The sequence below is a fragment of the Mauremys mutica genome, chromosome 7 (assembly GCF_020497125.1).
Source record: "Mauremys mutica isolate MM-2020 ecotype Southern chromosome 7, ASM2049712v1, whole genome shotgun sequence".
Lineage (NCBI taxonomy): Eukaryota > Metazoa > Chordata > Testudines > Geoemydidae > Mauremys > Mauremys mutica.
The window spans coordinates 50,767,789-50,780,237 of NC_059078.1; the positions used below are offsets into that span (position 1 = coordinate 50,767,789).

At 50.5% G+C, this 12,449-nt stretch overlaps 1 long non-coding RNA gene across 1 annotated transcript in view; it reads right to left on the reverse strand.

Annotated features, from left to right (window-relative positions):
• Positions 1 to 2,625: 2,625 nt before the first annotated feature.
• Positions 2,626 to 12,449, reverse strand: part of LOC123373711 — a 47,416-nt gene continuing 37,592 nt past the window's right edge. Inside the window, exon 4 of the long non-coding RNA XR_006580836.1 lies at positions 2,626 to 5,031. This is a non-coding gene — a long non-coding RNA (uncharacterized LOC123373711). The remainder of the gene's footprint in view (positions 5,032 to 12,449) is intronic.

Here is a 12,449-nt window from a genome sequence, read left to right on the forward strand (position 1 = left end):
AAGTGCAGGACTCTGCACTTGTCCTTGTTGAACCTCATCATATTTCTTTTGGCCCAATCCTCTAATTTGTCTACAATCGGGCCTTAAAAACCTCTAAGTATGGAGATTCCACCATCTCCCTAGGTAAGCCATTCCAGTACTTCACCACCCTCCTAGTGAAATAGTGTTTACAAATATCCAACCTAGACACACACACCCCTGCGCCTTGAGACCATTGCTCCTTGTTCTGTCATCTGCCACCGCTGAGAACAGCCACTGAGAACACCTCTTTAGAACCCCCCTTCAGGTAGTTGAAGGATGCTATCAAATCCCCCCTCACTCTTCTCTTCTGCAGACTAAATAAGCCCAGTTCCCTCAGCTTCTCCTTATAAGTCATGTGCTCCAGCCCACTGATCATTTTCGTTGCCCTCCGCTGGACTCTCTCCAATTTGTCCACATCTTTTCTGTAATGAGGGGCCAAAATGAGGGGAATAATCACTTCCCTCTATCTGCTGACAATACTTCTACTAATGCAGCCCAATATGCCGTTTGCCTTCTTGGCAACCTGGGCACACTGCTGACTCATATCCAGCTTCTCATCCACTGTAATCCCCAGGTCCTTTTCTGCAGAACTGCCACTTAGCCAGCCGGTGGCGGAGCATGAGATTTTTCTATCCTAAGCGCAGTACTCTTCACTTGTCCTTGTTGAACCTCATCAGATTTCTTTTGGCCCAATCCTCCAATATGTCTAGGTCACTCTGGACCCTATCCCTCCCCTCCAGCTTAGTGTCATCCGAGAACTTGTTGAGGGTGCAATCCATCCCATCATCCAGATAATTAAAGAAGATATTGAACAAAACCGGCCCCAGGACCGACCTTTGGAGCACTTCACTTGATACCGGCGGCCAACTAAATATCGAGCTGTTGATCACTACCTGTTGAGGCCGACAATCTAGCCAGCTTTCTATCCGCCTTATAGTCCATTCATCCAGCCCATACTTCTTTAACTTGCTGGCAAGAATACTGTGGGAGACTGTTTCAAAAGCTTTGCTAAAGTCAAGATATATCACATCTACTGCTTTCCCCATAGTCACAGAGCCAGTTATCTCATCATAGAAGGCAATCAGGTTGGTCAGGCATGACTTGCCCTTGATGAATCCATGTTGACTGTTCCTGATCACCTTCATCTCCTCCAAGTGCTTCAAAATGGATTCCTTGAGGACCTGCTCCATGATTTTTTCCATGGACTAAGGTGAGGATGACTGGTCTGTAGTTCCCTAGATTCTCCTTCTTCCCTTTTTTAAAGAAGCTTGCTCCAGGTGTATTTTGAATGTCTCAGCACGGCTGTAGCTCATGCAGGGGGATATAAAGCACTAATGTTGTATACACTTACAGAAGTCACACACACACCCCAGCCGTGTGAATGGCAAGTGACTCAGAGAGAAAGGTCCAAAATAATCCCATTGGTGCACTCCGAAAATTAGCTCCAGTCCCATCTGATTTCACTCGCTGAATACTGAGTCCATCTCCTTGGGTCAAACAAAATGCCAGGCTGGATCAGAACCAAGGTCCACCCAACCCAGTGGCCTGTCTCTGCCTGTGGCCAGAACCAGAGGCTGTAGAGGAAGGTGCATGAAACCCCCTAGTGTGTGGGATAATCCACCCCCCTGGAAGTCTCCTCCAAAGTCAGCGATTGGTTGAAGTGCTGAACATCCTTTCATCAGGGGGAAAACGGAAGTAGGGATCCAGACTGATGAGGTTTCTCTGTAATCATTTTCTGTCTGACAAGGGTGACGGTCTCAGAGAGGCCAGCAAATCCTCCCTTATCTCTTGGGCAGTCTGTATCGGGGATGTCAGCCCCACCTTTCCTTCATCAGGGATAAAGCCTGGACTGGAAGGGCATCACTACCCTCAATTCATGCACTGTCTTCTTCAAGTCAGGCATAGACAGGAGGCCGTGGGGGCCCTTAGCTTCCAGATGTGCAAAGCCTCACACATCTGCAGATGGGCAGCATGTTCAGCCAGGACTGAAGGCCACCATTACTTAGAGTGTAGCCGGGGCTCAGGATGAGATGGTGGCAGATCTGGGCCATAAGTGATTTGGGCTAACATTTTCAGAAGTGGCCTTTGGCTTTCAGAAGTGCCCGACCTGAGACCCGTAGGTAGATTTGGCTGTGGGTGAATAATGCATTGTCCTGGAACTGGCAGGCAGTCCTTATTGGTAAAGACCACTAGCAAAAGCATTGCAAAGGTCTTTCTTTCCTAGAGACACGAGAACACTTCAACCTCTCTAACCACCCAGTGACAGACTTGAAGGTGGCAATTTTACAACAAAAAAACTTCAAAAACAGACTCCAAAGAGAGACTGCTGAACTTGAATTAATATGCAAATTAGATACAATTAACTTAGGTTTGAACAGAGACTGGGAATTACACTAATTTAATCTATTTCCCCATGTTAAGTATCCTCGCACCTTCTATGGGTCATCTCAATTATCACTTCAAAAGTTTTTTTTTCTCCTGCTGATGATAGCTCATCTCAATCGATTGGCCTCTTACAGTTGGTATGGCTACTTCCACCTTTCCATGTTCTCTGTATGTATAAATATCTTCTTGCTGCATGTTCCAGTCTATGCATCCGATGAAGTGGGCTGTAGCCCACAAAAGCTTATCCTCAAATAAATTTGTTAGTTTCTAAGGTGCCACAAGTACTCCTGTTCTTTTTGTGGATACAGACTAACACGACTGCTACTCTGAGACAGGTCTTCGTATCAGCCATTTCCCTGCATGCCACTCGTGCCTCACATCAGTGCTCACAAGCCAGGATCACTGATGCTATACATCATGCCATGGACATGGCTCCACAGGGGAAGCCAGCACAGTGGTGACTCAACCCCCTCCCTCCCCCCAAGGGTTCTGCCGTGCTGCCAGTTTACGTCATTGCTGCAGTCAACCCCCGTGAAGAGCTGGGGAGACCAACGAGCAAGAGACAATCATGTCACAATGTGGTGGGGCAGAACCAGAGCAGTTCTGGTCATTCCATGTGACAAGCAGCAGCAACAGAGGGCTGGGCTCGATTCAGCTGGGCTCTGGCTCCCATCTCTGCACACTGACACATGCACAGGCTGGAGATGAAAACTGAATAGATTTCCTTGGCAGCTGCCATCAAGGCTGGTGGCTGGTTGTGTCATTCCATCCCCTCCCAGTGCATCTATACATGGGCCTTGTGAGCTGCTGAGAGATTGACATTGACAAGAATCCTGTTCCTTCTCCTTCACCCCAACCTAGATTCCTACTATCCCAGACTTGGCTTTAGAAAACCAATTAACCAATAAGCTTTTGCTAAACCAAAACCCAACCCCTCCTGTACTCATCATGATGGGGCATTACACTGTGAGTCTCTTCACAGTGATCCATTGGGGGGACTGCTGAGTGATCACCTGCTACCTCCATTTAGTCCTTCACGTCCTTCTTCAGAGAGCTATTTAGCCTGGCCAGGTTGGAGGATCTGGTTGGGATCAGATCATATTTCAGCTGTGGATCCCAATTGTCTGAACTTCTTGGGCCTGCTAAATTAGCACCCGATCCTGCCAAGAGAGCAGCACAAGAACCCTTACTCTGTTGGCTTGGGTGGGACCTGTTGTTCGAGTGAGGGGCACAAAGGGGGATCAGTTTGGGTGGCTGGATGATGTCCATGGGCATCTTCTCAGGAGACAGCCAGCATTATTATATCAGCATTATTCAACCATGGGGATTTGGAGCCGCTAATCAGGCTGGATACGCCACAGGAAGAGACTGCATGTGTTAGTTACCCCAGATCACGCCCCCAACTCATGCCCATTCCATGGCCCAAGTGAAATGACCTCTGTTGACCTTAGTCACATTCTTAGTGGACAGGCATCCACATTGCAAAAGCTACCACTTCAACCCTCTTTCCTTCGGATCCCTGGAGACCAAACCCCCTCTGGGTCCTATGGGTGTTATGTGTGGGTCACGGTTGAAGCCCGGGGATGGAGCTTGGTGAGGGAAGCTGTTTGTGCTGCACTCGCTCAGTGGGTAAGACACAGAGGGCAGCCATCTCTAGGGCTGTCAGTCCAGGAAGATCTGAGCTGCATGAAACCCATTAATTTAAAGACAAAACCCCCTCCCTTGCAGCCTTCTCAGGCCCTGCAATTAATCTCACTCAGCATCCCTGATTGACTCACCCTACTCCTAGGTAAATTATTCAGGCACATCTACACCTGTCCAAATAAACCTCCTTCAAAGGCTGCGCTGAGCGCTTTTCGGCAGCTCAGTGCTGACAAGAGCCGTTTAGCTGCATCTGTATCACACAGCAATCAGCAGAGTGGGGAGAAGTTGGTGGGGAAAAAGGCTTTTTTTTCACCCTTCCAAGCTGCAGTCAGATCAGGTGTTTTCCAGAGATATCAATTCCCTGTGTATGTGGACTCCCTGATAACAACTTGCTACAAAGCCTTCACATTTTATCCCCAATCAGTGGTAGGTCAGTGTTCAATAAATTTCATGTGGCTTCCATCAGTCTCTGGCAGGAGTTGGTTGGGACTGAAATATTTTACATTCTTTATTCTGCTATCTCAAAAAGTGGGGGTGCGCTTGGCAAAAGTCAAGATTTCCAAAGGCTCCCGAGCCAGGGCACCAGAGAACACAGTACTTTGGGTAGCCCGATTCTCCAAGGATGTTTTGCCAATACCCAGTTAATTAGGGAAGGTAATGAATAATTCTTTTTCATAACACAGTCTCCTGCAGCAGATTCTGTCTGGCTCTCCTGAGTGAGAAGCACAATGGATTAGGTTCGCCGCAGAGTTATTTATACATCGGGACATTTTTCAAAGCGCCACTTTGATGTTCTTCCACCAGCTTGGAAAAAAAAGTAGTCCATCCCAAAATAAACTAAAGTAAAAGTAGCAGCACTTCATTATCAGCATTATTCAACCAGGGGAATTTGGAGACAGGGAAGAGAATAAAAGTCTTCATATTCAGCCCATCAAATCCTCTTCTTTTAAGTGTATTTCAAGTCAATCCAAAATGAAGATCCTGGGTAGAGAAATGATAAAAATGCATCATTATCTCTGGCTTAGAGTGAGAAACTGAGGCACAAAGAGGCCACATAAGCCCCATTGTCAGTTGTGGCCTCTGATTTGGGATGCCTCCATTTTTAAGGAGGCACACGGAGCCAGCAGCCAGTTTTGGGGTAGAGCTGGGATCAGAGTATGGGCTCACCGCCCTCTCCAGAGTCAGATCCTGACCTCTCCCCCGCAACAGTGCTGGACTGCCCTTCCCCAGGTGTCTCAATAAGGCAGTGGCCTCCTGTTCTTTCTGAGATATAATGAGACTATATAGCTGGGCAGGGATGTGGAGTGAGGGAACAAAAATAAAAAACACCAACTGTCTTTCTAAGGACTAGTCATAAAAAAATCTTCTTTTATGGTTCCTTTTTTGTTATAAAAACGCCCCCCCCCCAAAAAAAAAGTTCAGGTCATTTGAAAACTGTTTTCAGTTTAAAAAAACATCTTGTTGGAAAACCAAACATTTTGAGGGAAAATTAAAAACATTTAAACTAAAAACCCTTCAAAAATGTGTCGTAGACTATGGAAATGTTCATTTCGGAGGAAAAGCCATTGTTCATCTAAATGACCTTTGACACAGAGTTATGAGCACCCTGTGTGGCTGTCTGGCTACAGTCCTTCGCCCGAGTGCCACATTAACCAGCTGTAAACGCCAGCCATCGATTGGGCTGAACGGCACCAGGGGCTCTGGTGTCTCTGTCAGGTTGTATCTGGGAAGAGACAGGCTGCTGTGGGGTGTCTGGCCATGGGGCCTTGACACTGGAGGTTCTTTAAGTCCCTGCTCATCCCTCAATACCGTTTCCCTTGGATTCAGGGCCCGGTTCGCTTTACGCTGCTCTGCCCCTTGATGCTCATGTTCAGCACAGGAGCCAACTTTCCAATGTGCCGGGGAGTGCTCGACCCCAAGCTCTTCCCCAGGCCTCGCCCCCACTCCACCCCTTCCCCCAAGTGCCCACCCCCACCCCGCCTCTTCCTGCCCCCAACTCGCCTTTTCCCACCCCATTCCGTCCACTCCCCCAAGCGTGCCGCATCCTCGCTCATCCCCCGCCTCCCCTAGAGCCTCCTGCATGCCGTGAAACAGCTGATTGCGGCAGGGGAGAGGCATGGGGAGGGAAGAGGAGGTGCTGATCGGAGGGCCCCACCAGAGAACAGGAGGCATTGGGAGAGGGAGTGGGGGCTGATAGGGGGCTGCCAGTGGGTGCTCAGCACCCACCATTTTTTCTCTATGGGTGCTCCAGCCCTGGAGCACCCACGGAGTCAGTGCCTATGATGTAAGGTGACCATTTTTTTCAAATTTAAAACCAGGACATTTAAAATAGCTCAGCCAGCATGAGCAATAGTCGCTGTCGTAGAATATAAGTTGAAAAATATTGCGGAGTTGTGACGAAGTGGGACTGGTCTTACTGGGGGCTGGGTACAGATCCTAAGTATCTAGCAGCAAAAGGCCATGCTGCCAAATACCTGACACTCTGTCTCCTAGCAACTGATGGCCCGGCCCCTCCCTGCAAAGGTGCGTCTAAAGCTGTTGGAGACAAAGGGGTCAGGTGACCTTCTGGCCCGGGAAAGAGGCGGAGGAGAGAGGGGGGGCCGGAGGGGGGTAGGCAGACTGGAGTTGGCTGGAAAAAGAAGGGAAGCAGAGAGAGAGGGCTCTGATCCCCGAGGGGGGCTGTGAGGCCCCCAAAATGGACCTAACCGGGGGAATCCGGTTATCTGTGCCTGCAAGACCTGTGTTGGACTGTGTTCCTGTCGTCTAAATAAACCTTCTGCTTTACTGGCTGGCTGAGAGTCCTGGTGAATCGGCAGGGCGCCTGGGGGTGCAGGGCCTGACCCCCCTACACTCCGTGACAACTGGTGGCAGCGGTGGGATCGACTGCACCCCGTGGACGGTGCTTCCTGCAGTAAATGACTGGGGAGCAGTAAAACGAAGGGGTGATTAACCCCTGGGAGAGTGTGACCAGCGAGAAGGACTTTGCAGTAACAGGGTCCCCCGGGGGATCACAGCTAGCGATTCCAGGGGCGGAGGAGTCTGCAGCTCGACCCTGGCAAAGAGGTGGTGACCTCAAGGACTGGCACACTAGGGGTCCCCCTGGAACCCGTGGGGAGCAGCGAGCACCCCGGCCTGTGAGCGGCCAGCAGGAAGATGTATGCCACGCAGCGCAAGTGTGACCTGGTGGAGCAGTGCAAGCAGAGGGGGCTGCACTGTGGGAAGCTCACCAAGGCCCAGCTGATTGCCCGGCTGGAGGAGAGAGACCGCAGGAATGAACCGGTCCCTGTCTCTGAGGGAAGCAGCCGGGCAGATGCAGCGCAGGCACCAGTGTCTGTCCCCGCTGGGAGTGGTCAGCCGGCCGCTGAGGGCTCCCCGAGACCTCCCACCCCTAGGCCTAGGGGGAGGAGGAGCCCAGCGACTACCGAGGGCGCCGTGACCCCCCCGGCCAGCAGGGGATCGGCCTGGCGAAGCTCCCCCCCCAGCCGGGGATCGTCCCGGCGACGTTCGGCCTCCGTGGAGCGCAGGCGGCTGGACTTGGAGAGAGAGATAAAACTGAGGGAGATGGAGGAGCGTAAGGAACAGAGGGAATTTGAGGAGAGACAGAGCCAGCGTGAGCTGGAGGAGAAGCAGAAGCAACGCGAATACGAGGAGAGGGAGAAGGAGCAGCAGCGCAGACATGAGCTGGCCATGGCCCAGCTGAGCAACAGTAAGGCCCCGGCTGTGGTGAGTGAGGGGGGGCCCAAGCCTACAAAGAGCTTCGATAAGAACTTCCTGGCCCGGCGTAAGGAGGGGGAGGACATAGACACCTTCCTGACGGCCTTCGAGAATGCCTGCGAGCTGCACAAGGTTGACCCTGCAGACAGGATCCAGTTCCTCACCCCCTTACTGGACTCCACCGCCGTGGAGGTGTACAGCCGAATGAAAGGGGCGGAGGCGGGGGACTACAACCTGTTCAAAGAGGCCCTGCTCGGCGAGTTTGGGCTGACCCCGGAGATGTACCGGAAGAGGTTCCGGAGTCAACATAAGACCCGGGAGGTCACATACCTACAACTGGTCAACCGGGCGCAGGGGTACGCCCGCAAGTGGACAGCTGGGGCCCAAACTAGAGAGGACCTGCTTGACCTATTCGTACTGGAGCACCTGTATGAGCAGTGCCCATCGGACCTGAGGCTGTGGTTGATGGACCAGAAGCCGGAGAACCCGCAGCATGCAGGCCGGCTGGCCGACGAGTTTGTGGACCATCAGGCAGGGGATAGCAGGGAGGCGTCTCGAAGGAGCAGGTCTGCCTCAATGCAGAGAGAGAGTCACCATGGGACCTCCCAGAAGGGGCCGAGGGAGAGTCCCCACCAAAGGGAAACATCTGGCGTCCGGTCCAGCTGTCCCACTCGAGGGGACCCACGAGACATGGGCTGCTATCAGTGTGGCCAACAAGGCCACATACGGGCCCAGTGCCCCAAGCTCCGGGACAAACTGAGCAGACCAACCCCACACCAGGTCAACTTGGTAGAGATCCAGTCGGACGAGGGGCAGCGCTTGCAGGAAAGGGGGGCTGGCCGCGTACCACCTGCGAAGGAGGGAGGGGGGCCCCGGGTCGGCCCCTCCGAGGGGCTGGATGCTCCCAACCCTGAGTTTTGGGTTTACAGGGTAGGCACAGGGCTGCCCCTCCAGATCGAGTGCCTTGTTCCCCTGGAGGTAGATGGGAGGGAGGCCACTGGGTACTGGGACACGGGCGCAGAGGTGACGCTGGCCCGGCCCGAGGTGGTGGGCCTAGACCGGATGGTGCCCAACACCTACCTGACCCTAAGAGGTGTGATCGAGACCCCATTCAGGGTGCCTGTGGCGAGGGTGCACCTAAAGTGGGGGGACAAGGAGGGCCCCAAGGACGTGGGGGTGCACCCACATTTGCCCACGGAGGTGTTAATGGGGGGGGGATCTCAAGGACTGGCCCAGTAACACACGGGGTCCCCTGATCGTGAACCGTAGTCAGAGTCGGCGCAGGGCTCTGCACCCTGACACCGGGGAAGGTACTCTGCCCGAGGCACCGGACCCTGACCCGGTGGGGAGGGAACGCCCAGGGACAGGGCTCAGAGAGGCTGTGGCCTCAGACCCAGCCGGGGAGAGAGAGCAGATCCCCGCCCCTGCCCCAGCGGCTGAGTACCAGGCCGCGGTGCGGGAAGACCCCTCCTTGCGGAGGATAGGGGACCTGGCCAGCCTCGAGGGGGGACAGACCATGGGACGAGGTGGCCGGAAAAGGTTCCTGTGGGAGAAGGGGTTCCTGTACCGAGAATGGGCTCCCCCAGGGAAGATGGAGTCAGGGGGGATCAGGAGGCAGCTGGTGGTACCCCAGGAGTATCGCCACCAGCTGCTGTGCCGGGCCCATGACATTCCCCCCTCAGGGCACCCGGGAGCCTGGTGTACCCAGCAGAAGCTGCTACAGAACTATTACTGGCCTGGGGTCTTTGCCCATGTCCGGCAGCACTGCCGCTCCTGTGACTTCTGCCAGAGGGGGAGGAAGGCCTGGGACAGGGGGAAGATCGCTGTAAGACCCTTACCCCGGCCCGAGAAGCCTGCCCAGAGGGGGGCCAGGGTCAAAAAGGGGGCTCTGAACCCAGAGAGCCCAAATCACAGCCCCCCAGATTGGAATGTGGGGAGAAGGCCCCAGCCCCGCGTGCACCCCAGGGGTATTGGGGTGGGGAAAGGGCGCGGGCGGCATAAGGCTTCCCCCCTGCAACCTGCAAGTGCCCTCGAGTCCGCCCGACCTACAGGGGGGCAGGGACTGGAATGACCTGGGGTAACTCCTCCCCCAGAACGGGGGGGACTCTGGGGCAGCCATGGGAATGTAGGTGGGTTCGAACTTCCCCAGGTCACTGGCTGGAGTGACCCCGCTCAGTTCGGTCTCGAAGGGGGGAGAGGTGTGACGAAGTGGGACTGGTCTTACTGGGGGCTGGGTACAGATCCTAAGTATCTAGCAGCAAAAGGCCATGCTGCCAAATACCTGACACTCTGTCTCCTAGCAACGGATGGCCCGGCCCTCCCTGCAAAGGTGCATCTAAAGCTGTTGGAGACAAAGGGGTCAGGTGACCTTCTGGCCCGGGAAAGAGGCGGAGGAGAGAGGGGGGGCCGGAGGGGGTTAGGCAGACTGGAGTTGGCTGGAAAAAGAAGGGAAGCAGAGAGAGAGGGCTCTGATCCCCGAGGGGGGCTGTGAGGCCCCCAAAATGGACCTAACCAGGGGAATCCGGTTATCTGTGCCTGCAAGACCTGTGTTGGACTGTGTTCCTGTCGTCTAAATAAACCTTCTGCTTTACTGGCTGGCTGAGAGTCCTGGTGAATCGGCAGGGAGCCCGGGGGTGCAGGGCCTGACTCCCCCACACTCCGTGACAGGAGTATGCTTATCTTTTTTTTTCTTTAAGTGAAAGAATACAATAAAATGTACTTCTTTTATTTATATTATATATTATGAAAGTAATTTTGCGGAAAAAAAACAAATATTTGATATGGGTAGATTAGTACATAATTGTATACTTAGGATTTTGGGATCCAAGTAATAAAGAAATAAGTGTAGCAGTAAAACAAAATGGTTTTAATAAAAAATGGTACAAAAGTACTTAATCTACATTCCTAATTTTGCTTCTTATATTTTTGTGAAGAGTGGATTGATTTTAATAATAATTCGTTTTCCTGGATGTTTTTATAAAATTCCATGCAAGTTTGGTTAAAATTATATTTAGTAATTAGCAAACATTTCAAAGTTTCAACATGTAATTGAGTTTTATCACTGGACCTGATATTGTTCATCAAAGAAAAAAGACGTTCGGCAGGTGCATTGGTTCCTGGTAAACAGAGACAATATTCTACCAATATTTTTGTAGGAAACATCATTTTCACTGAAGGCTTTGAATATTTCAATCCATCTGTTCGATACTGGTACAGAATTTTGTCTCCAGTGAGTAATTTTTTCATCTGTAATGTAGCGCAGGAAAAAGCAGGTTTCATCAAACAGTTCATCTTCTACTAATTTGATTTCAGAAAAATACTGAAGAATGTAATCACTGCAAACTTGAATGTTGTCATGGGTGAGTTTAGTGTTTAACAAAACCCAACTGAATTTTTCGGTATGCTTAATAGGTCCTTCCCATTCCTCTAGATATTGAATACATGTGTCATAAAATTCTGCCACTTTTTCTTTGAAAATAGCAGGTTTTAATATGCCTTCTTCCTCAAGCTGCTTCAAATTTTGCCGCACCTGTAACGGCAAGAAAACGTTTGCTTTTCTGTCAGCTAATTTTGTTTTTAAGTCACTGTAAATATTGCTAGTTTCTATAATAGAAATCTCCTGTCCTTCTATTTTCAAAATAGCATTGTGGAACATTGATGACACGTTATGCAAAAAGTAAAGCCAAGACTCTGTCTCTGAATTATCAAAATAATTTGTGATAATTGTGGGGCTCTTCTCGTTTGAGGCAAAATATGATTTTAAGGCAGGATATATTTGTAGGACGCGCTCAATCGCGGGTCGTAACGCCAACCATCGTGTGGCACTGTATCCCAAGACTTTCTTATATTCGATGTCCACGAATTCACAAAATTCTTTCAATTCATTAACGCGCACTGTATATATATAAAAGTATGAATAAATCTTGGTGATAAAAGTTTGCACATCAATTGGTACACAGTCGGCTGCAGTTTGTATAGCATTGTTCAAAATATGAGCGGCACAACCAATTCCCACAAGCTCTCTTCCACCCAAATTTGATTTCAGCTTGGTAAAAATGTTATTTTTCCCACTTCTTCGCATTCCTCCAAAGTTAGTATTGGTGTTGTCAGCACAAAATCCAAGTACCTTGGTATCTAAACGATACTTTTTTAACACTTCCAAAATATAATCAGTAACTATGTCAGATGTTTCGCCTGGCAAATCTCTTACTTCCAAAATTTTGACGTGTATTCCATACTGGTATGAAAAATATCTTTTTATTATGGGAATCAACTTTACTTCCTTGTGGTTTGATGCATCCGAATAAATAGAAATAAAATTTGCAGCATCTAAATCCTCTTCCAATAACTGTTTCGCATAAGGCACCAGCACATCGGTAACTATTGCCTCGCATTTTGTTCTAGAACATGTAAACCTGGCATCAAAACATGTTTTAATCAGTTTGCAGGTACAATCCATTGATCGGAATGAGTGATTATGCATTACTGTGTGGTACGCCCATAAACCTTCAGCTGCAGCTAGTTTTCTTTCAGCATCTTCAAATTGTTTTTTCTTAAAATATGATGTCACACTCATACTTGCAATTGCTGCAGACATGGCCCGTTTATGTTTGACTGTTTGTATGTGGTTTTCAATGTCGGTTTTTCCACTGTTTGCAATAGAAAATACACTTCTGCATTTTACA